Source organism: Symphalangus syndactylus, chromosome 16 (genome assembly GCF_028878055.3).
Source record: "Symphalangus syndactylus isolate Jambi chromosome 16, NHGRI_mSymSyn1-v2.1_pri, whole genome shotgun sequence".
NCBI classification, from domain to species: Eukaryota; Metazoa; Chordata; class Mammalia; order Primates; family Hylobatidae; genus Symphalangus; species Symphalangus syndactylus.
In genome coordinates, this window is record NC_072438.2 from 43236465 (window position 1) to 43249189 (window position 12725).

The window sequence follows — 12725 nt, forward strand, 5'->3', positions numbered from 1 at the left end:
TACTCTGTGAGTTAAATATCATTTCCTCATTAATAAATGAGGAAATAGATACACTTAGCCATTGTTAATTTGTTTAACATCATGTAACCTATAAAGACTAGATCTTGGATTCACACACCTGCCTGACTCCAAAGTGTTTACTTTTTGCCTCTACTCTATCAAAGAAAAGTAACATTTCTTATCACAAACCATTCACATATACCAATCTTTTCTTCCTTATTAGTAACATCAAAGACAATCTCATCTTTCTGCTTGGAAGTTTTTCTTCTCGACTGATTCATTGCAAGGACTTCAGCCATTCATTCTAACTTTATGTGTATTGTACTTTCCCTTCCTTATAAGGCTAATGTTTCTGAATATGGTTTTTTTTATCTTATGTACTCATTTATTAGATCTTCAAATACTTATTTGAGGTTATTACAGTCCTGAATGAAGATTGGGATCTATAGATTATGACTAAGACAGATGTGGCCCCTGTTGTCACAGGGGAAACAAGAATATATACCAATATTTAGATTATTATTATTATGCACAATATTAGGCCAGGTTCCACATAGCTCCTATAACTTTTCCATGATTTTCTGCTTCCTTTATTTCTTACATGTTTAATGTATATTTTCATTGCTTCTATTTTCAGTAAACTATTTACTGTAGCTTGCAAACACATCCAGGTCTCCCTGTGCTTTAAAGACAAACAAGTATATGCACAGTTTTCCCTCAATTCTGCTACAGTCCTAAACTCTTTTCTTCTCTCTCTCTCTCTCTCCATTTTAATATCAAATATTCTAGAGAATATTTAACTTCTTTATCACCCACTCTTACATTTTCAGAAGACTTGGCTTCTATTATAACTATGAACATATCAGGATGCTTTTGCATTTTTGCAAGACTCTTCAGAACATTGTCATACGAAATTGCTTCCTTTTTGTGAGTTTAGACAGTAGTATAGGACTCACTGAGAAAGCTCATATCTCCAGAGGATCAAATATACTTCCTTTCATCAGATAAAAAAGTCTCTCAAAATGCTCATTCATTTACGTCTTTTGCTGTTAAAACTCGAGTTCAATGCACTCGTTCATTAAAATCACAAACATCCTCTGTCTTACATACAATTTTCTAATCTCTTTTACTATTCATTATTACCTTTTAAGTTTCCTTTCAATGTTTTAGATTTTCAATTTTTTTTTTTTTTTATTATTATACTTTAGGGTTTTAGGGAACATGTGCACAATGTGCAGGTTTGTTACATATGTATCCATGTGCCATGTTGATTTCCTGCACCCATTAACTCGTCATTTAGCATTAGGTGTATCTCCTAATGCTGTCCCTCCCCCCTCCCCCCACCCCACAACAGTCCCCGGAGCATGATGTTCCCCTTCCTGTGTCCATGAGTTCTCATTGTTCAATTCCCACCTATGAGTGAGAACATGCGGTGTTTGGTTTTTTGTCCTTGCGATAGTTTACTGAGAATGATGTTTTCCAGTTTCATCCATGTCCCTACAAAGGACACGAACTCATCATTTTTTATGGCTGCATAGTATTCCATGGTGTATATGTGCCACATTTTCTTAATCCAGTCTATCGTTGTTGGACATTTGGGTTGGTTCCAACTCTTTGCTATTGTGAATAGTGCCGCAATAAACATACGTGTGCATGTGTCTTTATAGCAGCATGATTTATAGTCCTTTGGGTATATACCCAGTAATGGGATGGCTGGGTCAAATGGTATTTCTAGTTCTAGATCCCTGAGGAATCGCCACACTGACTTCCACAATGGTTGAACTAGTTTACAGTCCCACCAACAGTGTAAAAGTGTTCCTATTTCTCCACATCCTCTCCAGCACCTGTTGTTTCCTGATTTTTTAATGATGGCCATTCTAACTGGTGTGAGATGGTATCTCACTGTGGTTTTGATTTGCATTTTTATTCTCTGTTATGTGTCCATATACACTGTATACTTTTCATTCATGTATCCAGCCTCCTAGACAAGAGAAATTCTGCCTGTGAAATTTCTCCCTATCTGACCTTCCTCCACCCTCCAACACAGCACGAGGCTTTAGTTATTATACATCCTGTCACCAGTGGGTTCCAGCAGTTGCTTGGCTGTGGCAGGACAAGAAGCTTTGTATCGAGAGTTGAGGGAATGGGAGCCAAGCCACAATCAGTTTACCATGTTTTCCAGATTCTCTTCTTCAGGAAAATTACATTTTCTAGTGTTATCATCACATTATATATATACTTTCCTAGCATTTGTTGGGTTGTGTGATAACTGTATGGCCCACCGGCTATCTTATGTACATTGTCACATTTACGTTTCATAACAAGTAGGTGTGTATTTTCCTTTTAACAACTAAGAAAATCAAGGTTCAGAGAACCCAAAAATTTGTTCAATTTCACCCACCTAGAAAGTGGCATGGATGACATTCAACCCATTTTAGCCTGACCTTATTTGCCGTTACTTAGTCACTATGTAATTTTGTTTCCTCATTTGTGATGAAAATAAAAATAGAAAGAAAGAACTGAATGGAATAATAAAAACATGAAATGTGATCTCTTGCAGGCCATTGCCTCCTTCATCGCAGACTTGAATGGCTGCCCTTGGCCATCACTCTCCTGACCTACCTATGGTTGTTAATATTAATTTTTACCACCCACAGTTGCCTTTGGCTCCTTCTCCTTCACCTCTTGTATCTAGTCAACAAGTCCTCTGGATTTAACTACCTTATTTTCCGTATTTATCTTCCTGATGCCATTCCATGGATGATGCCTGAGAGCTTCTCAACTGTTTCTACTCTCTCCACCAGCCAAGCTGTCTTCTAGTATGTTGACAGGTTAGTTTTCCTACTTCCTGAATAGCTTTACTTATGCCATTTCAATGATTAAAAATTGTCATCAAATTCCCATGATTTGTGGGATAAAATCTAACCTTTTCCCTTGTTATGTTTCTTTGTGATGTGGTTGCACTCCACGATTCAGCTTCACTGCTCACTTTCCTGCACGAGTCCTGCAAAACACAACTATTCATGATACTACAAAGAAATCCAGCAGTTTCCTGTCCCTCTGCCTTTTTATATTCTGTTTGTTTTACTTCTACTCATCCATATGTTTCCTTCAAAGCCTGACTCTCAAATGTGCTATCATCCAAGAAAGAGTCTCTGTCTCTTTACTCCTCACTCCCAGCTAACAGTGACCTTGTCCACCAATCTGTGCTTATTTACTTACTGCCCAATACTAGCAAAATTATTTGAACCTACCTGTCCTGGTATTGGTGGATAATCACATCAGCACTTTCTTTAACAAAAGAGAGCATATATGAATGAAAAGCACCTATTTCATTTGAAAATCAAGTTATGGTCTTAGGCACAACTGTAAATCCCTGATGTTTCCTGCTCTTGGAAATGTAGATTTCCTAGATTAAAGAAATTACACAGATTAAAATAGCTTGCTCCAGAAAACAAAGTCTAGGGAAAAATTGAATGTGATCTCTTTGTGCAGCTTGCTACATTAGATTATGTTTATATATTTTTGATTGAACAAATTAGCATAAGTAGATATCTTCACACAAAACAATTTGATGCACCTGCAATCAAACATTAAACAGGATTCAGCTCCCAAAAGTGCAGATGATTTGAAGTATGCTCTATTATATTCATATTTTATGAGCACTTTATAGATGAACTCAAAGCAGTCATATAGACCACGAATCGCACCTTCACATTTAGAAATGCAAAAGATAGTCACGTATTGTTATGTTGAAAATGTCATGAAGCAATTTAGAAACACTCAGTTAATTAACATAATGGATTTTTTTTCAATTTGAATTAATATAACTCTTTAGTTTTTGAATAGCTTTGCTGTTATCATTTATACAATAGTCTGATGAAGTGGATGAGGTGTTATTAACTAGAAATAATGAGAAAATGCAAATTTAAACTTATTAAATTTCTCTTAGCTCAGCATTAAGATGAATGTTTAATGTTCCTAATGCTTAATGTCTTATTCAAGCCATTTTACTACAGTCTCAATTTGTGAATATATTCATAAATGGTGGTTGTATAGAGGTCTTGGTTGTGTCACAGTGTTGCTACTAAGTTATGAGATCTGTTCAAAGACAAATAAATACTGATTTCAATGTTTCAGAGCTTTTAAGACTAAAATTTTTTGGAGCTAAACGATATACTTTAACAAGCAAAATTTTTTAATTTTTAATTCAGTTTTCAATTTTTGGTCAATTCCATATTAACAAATATCTTCTATATTAATTCAAAGGATTAAAAATATTTTTCAAGTTCTTTAAAAATAATTTTTGCTTACTTTAACAATTTGGTCTTTGGTCCTGAAACAGTAAATAATTGAGTAAGTGGCTATAGAAAATATAATGGGTAGGTAAAGGAAAAATGATTTACTTCTTGCACTAGAAAAGAAAAACTTTTATGAAATAGCACATAAGTCTGTCTGGACAGTCACTATTTAAGTCTATCATCAGAATATTCCAGTGCCATTGATCTAAAAATTAGAGATCTAGCTTTATTTGTGAACTTTGACTTAATTTTTAGCAAATGTGTTATATTTTATTCATAAAGTTTATCTGAGAGTTACATACAGTAAGAAATACAGTAAAATTAGTTTTGTCAAAGTCCACTCTTGGTCTTCCAAAAAGATATCATCTCTGGTTGTCAAGCATCCTCTTATACCTTGTGTTCAACTGAATATTAGTTCAAGCTGACACTAAGGCCAGAGACATATATTGGGCAGAAAAGTAAAAGGGATTTTGTAATAGATTCTTATTAAAAATAAAAGGGATTTTTATAGACTGTGAAAAATAAATATTAGCTCATTACAACTGAGATTTACAGACTTTGGGGATGGTTGATACACTTGAATGGAATAAACTCTGAATATCCAATGCAATTCATGCATCTTCTATGGCATCTGAGATGTATGATGCAGAGAAAATATCTTTGTGCTTTTGTACAGTTACTGATGTTTTAAATTAAAATTAAATTAAAATTTTACTGAAATTTTGGATATTGGACTAAAAGCAAACCCTAGAAATAATTTACAACTGTAGAGATAGTGAGAACTCAAAAGAAAAGTACCAACTCTAGAGTTGTGTATTTACGTTTCAAATGGGTAATGAGGCTTAGGACTTTGGAAACATCTATAGGCTGCAAAATTAAAGACATTAGGATTATTGGGCTCTTTGATTTATTTATATTTCAAAAGATGAAAATGAGAATGCAGTATCCTTTTCATCCCATCTCTGAGAAGTAAAGGTTTATCTACTTTTTTTAATAGTAGAAAATTGAAACAGTTGTGTCTTTCTTCTACATAAATAACAAATATCCAGGTTTATTTTTTTAAACATTTCTTTATGTATAGAGCACTTGACCTAATTTTATAATATCTCCCCGGGGGTAAGAATTGTGATGTGGGGAACCAAATGATTAATAATCGGTTTTAAATGAATAGTGATAATCTGTCTCTGATTCAGAAACCTTGTATATTCATTCATGACAAAATTAACAAATATGAAAATCTAAGTAAAATCTAATCCTAGATAAACATATTTCACATACAGTACAATCCATCAATGTAGACATTTCCTATGAGCAAAACTCTAGCTGGAGTTGAGATCAGAAGGAAAATATTAAACCTCTTATTCCTATAAAAATAGCAAATACATGTAATTTATAATATTACTACTTGGCCAATATTACTTTCTTCTCTGTTGCCACAATGCCCTGTACTATAACATTTATTACATCCTATAGTTACTTGTGTGACATTATAATATTTTGACATTAATTAATATTTATTTTCACTCTGGTCATTCGTTTTGACCATATGGCTCTTCCCCATTAAATTATATTCTGACATCTGTGTCCTCAATGTCAAGTAAGAATGCTGAGTGAAACAAAAATAAGGTTCAATTTTTTAAAAAGTGTTTTGTGTTCAAAAATCTTGGTATTGCATATTAAACCCTAAGGCTCTAAGGATCTAAGACCTTATGATCTTTTAGAGTTTTAGTTGAAAACCATAGACAACAGATTTATAGACTATTTAGGAGGGAGCCACATTTCTGATTCTTTCCTCTCTTTATCCAAATAAACAAAGAAAATTATTTCTGGGACAAAAATGAGAATTGGTAGAGAAAGAAAAACTTACAATTTTCTCTGTCTTTAATAAGAGATTCCCTCAATGGAATGGATTTGGATCAATGAAACTCCAGATAGGTGAAGAGCACTGACAACAGAGAACGCTTGTGCTCTGCTTTCTTGATCATAACTGAGAAGGCACGCAGGCTCACAGGGTTGTGGTGAATGTGTAGTCATGCATAGTGTCCAGGCAGATTCATCAGATAGGTTCACAGAGTCTCTGCTATGGTCTGAATGTGTCCCCCTAAATTCATTTGTTAAAGCTTGATGAAACTTGATGAAAGTATTAAGAGATCAGGAGTTTAGGAGGTGATTAAACTGCGAGAGTGGAGCACTCATAGATGAGAGTAGGGCCCTTATAAAGGAGCTTCTGTTCTTCTGCCATATGAAGACTCAGTGTTTGTCCCATTGTTGCTGTTTCATCCCTTCTGCCATGTGAGGACACAGCAACAAGGTGCCATCCTGGAAGCAGAAACATTGGGCCCTCACCAGACACTGAACCTGCCAGTGCCCTGATCTTGGCCTTTCCAGCCTTCAGAAGTGTAAGAAATACATTTCTGTTCTTTAAAAGTTGCCCAGGTAGTGGTATTTCCTTATAGCAGCACAAACAGACTAAGAAAGTCTCCATCCATTCTAGGGAGGTCACAGGAATAGCAGCATGTTGCAGAGAAGGAACAGCATCTCACACAAAGAGCCAATGGGGCCAAGAGTCCTTGATGAGGGTCAAAGTAGATACAATAGCAATTTGTCTCTACCAATCATCAAGACCACATGGAACAAGATGTCTCACCAAGTGACAAAGTGGACAGATGCCAGTCAAGGACCCCTACATGACACCATGGCACTACATAAATATCTCATCCTCTTGCCACTGATTTAAAAACTATCCAAGGAAAAGACAAGGGAAAACTACACAGGAGATTACCCCGAATCAGCTAAAGTTAACAGAATTGGCTGAGGTTTAATTTCTGCCCCCTAGTATAATGGAGTTCAAGCTAGAAAGTAAACTGAATAACAGATAAACTGATAAAAGCTATTACTATTATTATTATTGTATGCTGAGCTATTGGCTGAATAACAGACTACTAAATTTACATGATTATATGTATTCCCCATGAGACTACATTCTCTTCCCAAAAAAGAGCAGTCAATGTCTATTATTCTTGTCTTTCCCTCCCCTGAATCTACTCGTTAAATGAATAAGGCAGTGGTGAGGAAAGAGTGAAAACTGATAAATTAACTGGTATGGTAGGTACTATGCATTTATGTATAACATCCCTTTTTGTCATAATCTATAAGACATAGGTTTGTTTTGTCTTCACATTTCCCAAAATATGTAATATTAACCTGAACCTCTGTCTTGCAATTTTTGCTTAAAATTCTTAATGAAAACAATATCACAAGATGCTTTAGTTTTCTTTTCAGGCAAGTATTTCTAGAGTCAATATTGTTCAGTTCCCTTATTCACTTTGGTAAAAATATAAAAAGAAATTCAGAAAATTGTATTTTCTAGGATACTTCCTTACTGTTTCAAGTTTAAGTTAGAAGCAGGGGACTTTTTAAAAGTTCTTTCAGCTACAATGTGCCAATTCTTCAGCCTATTACAGGAGGAGATTTCTCTTGTGCCTCGTTAGTAAGTAGCAAGGACTCTCCAAATGAGAATATGGTGACTGCTCATTAAATGAGGTGTATTTTGTGTGGGCGTGTGGAGAAAAGGGAAGTTCACATACATGCACATAATAAAGATATAGGGTGCATGACAACAGAATTCTTTGAAAAAATATAAGAAAAATAAATGACTTTGAAACAAGAAGTCGTTTTAGAAATACAATATCAATTTCCATATATGGTTGGGCATGGTGACTCACGCCCGTAATCTCAGCACTTTTGGGAGGCCAAGGCAGGTGGATCACCTGCGGTCAGGAGTTTGAGACCAGCCTGGCCAACATGGTGAAACCCTGTCTCTACTAAAAATACAAAAATTAGCTGGGTGTGGTAGCGCATGTCTGTAACCCCAGCTACTCAGGAGGCTGAGGCACGAGAATCACTTGAACCTGGGAGGCGGAGGTTGCAGTGAGCCGAGATCGTGCTACCGCACTCCAGCCTGGGCAACAAGAGTGAAGATCCTTCTAAAAAAAAAAAAAAATTCCATATACAGCACAGTAGAACATGTTGCAATTTTGTTGAATGCATTACTTCCACACTAACAATATTTCTTAATTGACAGAAATTTTCATCAGAACTAAAAATGGAGCTAGAAAAAAACACCATGAAATCAATGTGAAAAATTATTTTGCTGTTTGGAATTAAAATTAGCCATTTCTGACTCATTATAGCTAAAAAGTAAGAGTGTGAATATCAATTGATTGCAAATCAGTAAGGCAAAAATGGTTTATTTAAATCAGTATCATTGAATCAATCAAAGTTAACCACATCTCAACCAATATGAAAGAGCAGCACCAGAAATGGCCCATTGTAAAGAAGGGCAAATTCGTAATCCTCCTAACTCACTCAAGATCAAATCATGTCAAATGGCTTTTATCCCTAATACTGCAATTTTAGGGTCTGATTAAAGGACCAAGTAAAAAAAGCGTTAGTGAAGCAGAGAAGTGACACCTAATTCACTGAGTAACTCAACTACAACAAGGCATTATCTCCAGATCATCGGTGCTGCAAGCATTTGCCCTTGGGATAGCACAAAGGTCAAATCTTCTTTTGACAATGTGTACAGCAGAGGATTCCTTAATGGGAAATACCATTTTGCTCTGAGTGAAGAAGAAAGTAATGTATGCTATTAAAAAGACATTTTTAAAATGGACATTTAGATTATATTTTAAAATCTATATTTTATAAATAGTGGATTGCCAATCTAGCCCCAACCTCCTTTCCAGGATTATATGCCTAGTCTGATCCTAGTTCTTCCTAAACACACTTTACCTGATTGGTTCATTTTTGTTCCTTTTATCATATCTGGACTTTTCATACACCACCTAAATATCATGTTTAACACCTGTTCCAGATGTTTGTTGAAGGCCAACTTTCAGCTCCTCAAATTCCAATTCTTCCAGAAAGTCTCCTTAGAAAACGAGTTTAGCTTCAAAAGAACTCTATTCTTCTGTGACGACCAGTTGGTATCACTTTAACAGTATTTATCATATACATAATGTATAGCAATTGAGGGCTGCATCTTATCTCCCACAATAGATAGTAATCTATTAGAAAACAAGGGTGAACTCTTAATTTCCTTTGTTTAACCTATGATGCCTAGGCAGAGGACGTACATAGTTGAATAGTAATGTTGATGTTACTAATTGATCTGTCAGCATCATTACAATCTAATTCACTTTCAAATTATTGAACCTTTAATTACTCTCTCTAAATTTAGCTGTAGGAGAAATCCATTTGGGACAGTAAATTGTGAGGCACAAACCTGGAGAATGGTAGGATGGTCCTAAATTTGTTCGGTATATGTCTTAGTTGATTTCTGCTTCTATGACAAAATACTACAGCCTGAGTAGTTTATAAATAAGAGAAATCTATTTCTCACCATCCTGGAGGCTGGGAAGTCCAAGATCATGGCACCGGCAGATCTGATGTTTGGTGAGGGTTTGCATCTACTTGCTGCATCCTCACATGAGCAAAATGAATGATTTCTGTGTCCTCATATGGCAGAGGACATAGAAGTACAAAAGAGACAAACGTGCCCTTGCACCTCTTTCATAAGGTCACTAATCCAATTTATGAGGCTCTGCCCTTATGACTTAATCATCTTTAAAGTCCCCACCTCTTCAGACTATCACACTGATAATTAAGTTGCAACCCAAAAAATGTGAAAGTACACAGACCTTCTAACCACAGCAGAGGTTTAGAGGCTAGTTTGTGCTGTGTCCAAGTAATTGAAATGGTTTCCAGGGGGATCTGGATTGCAATATTGCCTTGGCTGGCAATTAGTTGTATAATAATTGACAAGTTCCATATCACTGACAGTATCCCAAATTTTAATTTTCACATGAAATCACTAATTTATCATTTTCATGTACAAGATGCCATACTAGGTCACTTAAATTAAAAGAATAATAAGGCACTATCCTTAAACTAAAGGAGCTTGAAGAGTAATAAATGTATAACTATATACATCAATAATCACCATCAAGTAAGTTAAGAGCATTGACATTAGGTCTTAATTAACTAGTGAAACGTGCATGAGAACAGAGGGAAGAGAGTGATTTGCCTAAAAGGAGGGTTAATGAAGGTTTTACAGAGATGTTATGTACTAGTTCTGGATTCTTTTCTGACAGAGAAAAATGTGTAGTGGTAACACTGTCTATGCAATGGGAATAGCACCTACAAATCCACAATGGTAGGAAACTGCCTGGGCTAATCAGGGACTGCATGTTGTCTGGAATTGTTTGAACCATAGGTATGAAGGGGAAAGATCAGAAATAGGGCCATAGGAACTCAATGAGTTTCCTGCATCTTGCTGAGAAGTTCAGACACTTTCTTTTAGATCATTAACTTTCAAATGGTACTTCTTGGAGTCTTAATGATCTTCGAAGGATCTCCAGGGCCACTGATAATTCAAGGATGTGAGCCAGGGCAAAAGGAACTTAGAAGTGAAACTGATAGGGATGTAGGTTTTTACTTAAACCATTTTCACTTTTCTTTTACCTGTCTTTATTTTGGGGGTCTGCATAAAAATTGAATTTGACCACCAATCTTATTTTTAAAAGTATAAAGGATAAAAAAGTTCTGTTATAAAATATGAGGAATAATAGATGGAGCGCACACACGAATGAGATTGGACGTGTCCTACAGAAAGTGGCTTGGAAGGCAGTGATGGATTCTACAGAAACTGAAGTGATTTTAAAACAAAGACGTTGCTGGGCACGGTGGCTCACGCCTGTAATCCCAGCACTTTGGGAGGCCAAGGGCGGATTGCCTGAGGTCAGGGGTTCAAGACCAGTCTGGCCAACATGGTGAAACCCTGTCTCTACTAAAAATACAAAAAAATTAGCCGGGCGTGCTGGCATGCACCTGTAATCCCAGCTACTCGTGAGGCTGAGGCAGGGGAATTGCTTGAACCAGAGAGGTGGAGGTTGCAGTGAGCTGAGATTGCACCACCGCACTCCTAGAAGAGAACTTTGACTGATATTATCTTGAAACATCAGAGTTCCTAATAATTTTAATCATCTAAAGAGAAAGAGTCATGGGCTTTATCTTATTCTGGGTGACAGAGCGAAACTCCATATCAGAAAAAAAACAAAAAACCCAAAGGGGTTGGGATGAATACTCACTATTCTCTGACATGGTCTACTCTGTGCTCAGAGACTCAAAGTGATTTTCAGCATTTGTTTTTCCTCTTTTTGGCCATTTTCACATGCCATTAATTCCTCCCCACTGCTGTTAATGTCCTTGTCTCTGCAGTGTGGCTAATTGTTGCAGCTGGAAAGTGCTTCACAGAGTGGCCGGTACTCCGGCTAATTCTTGCCCACCAGCCTACATTGGCTTATTCTCTAGGGTACTCTAGGTCTTGCAACATTGATACGAAAAAGTTGCCAGGATTCTTCCGTATAGAACCCCTTTTAGTACAGGTTTCTGTGGCTCTAAGTGAATCTCCAGCCTGCAGATAGAAAGCAATTGTGTAATTGATCCTGTAGAGAACCCTTTGGGGTCTCAAAATCTCTACTCAATATTTTCTTAGTTCTCACTCTAGGAACATTTGAATGCTCATACATTTGAATGCTAAAAATTTTGGCAGCATATTGAAGGAATACAACTTCACAGGATGAGTCATCAATCATTATTACATAATTACTACTTAACTATAGCAATGTCTTGCAAAAACTCTAAAAGCATCCACAGACTGCCTGGATCTAAACTTAGTCTTCACTATTCACTAGCTGAGTAATTTTGGTCAAGGTCCACGACTTTTTACACTTTCGGCATTCTTTGAAATTTATATGAGATAATCTATGTAACATACTTTGTACGATGCCCAGTACAATTCGATGTTCAATAAAAATTAGCTACTTTATTATCATTTTCAGATTCTCACATCATTATTATTTTCTTAACCCAACAATTTGCATTTTTTTACCGTTTGAATATAATGGTTTTCTGCTCATATTTTCTCCCTTGCATATTCATGAGGAAAAGTCTTTATGAAGTCCGTAACACACAAACTTAATTCTTATTCATTGCCAGCGACCTTGCCTTACACAATGCTTCATGGCCTACACAGCTAGTTTTCTGTTTGATGACATTCCATATGCATGTATGCTTAGTGTGTTAAGACTACCTTTTATATGTCAGCTAAAATTAGGAGGCAAACCAACAAAGTTTTATACAATATCACGTATTATGACAGTGGGAGGAGCATACTGGGCTATGCTATAAAAGCTCTGAATAAAAGTAATAGCAAGGGTTTTTGATAAGCATTGCAGTGACATTTAGGAAACTGGAATTCTGTCTTAACTTTCAGTTTTCTGATTTGTATAAAGAGTGGGCTTAAGATACTTAACAACTGTAAGTGCTAGTCCAGTCACAGGCCAACGAGAAGAAGAAAAC

At 36.1% G+C, this 12725-nt stretch overlaps 1 long non-coding RNA gene across 1 annotated transcript in view; it reads left to right on the plus strand.

The window, feature by feature from the left end:
• Window positions 1-2334: 2334 nt before the first annotated feature.
• Window positions 2335-12725, plus strand: part of LOC134732732 (uncharacterized) — a 51906-nt gene continuing 41515 nt past the window's right edge. The window contains exon 1 of the long non-coding RNA XR_010116215.1: window positions 2335-2831. This is a non-coding gene — a long non-coding RNA (uncharacterized lncRNA). The remainder of the gene's footprint in view (window positions 2832-12725) is intronic.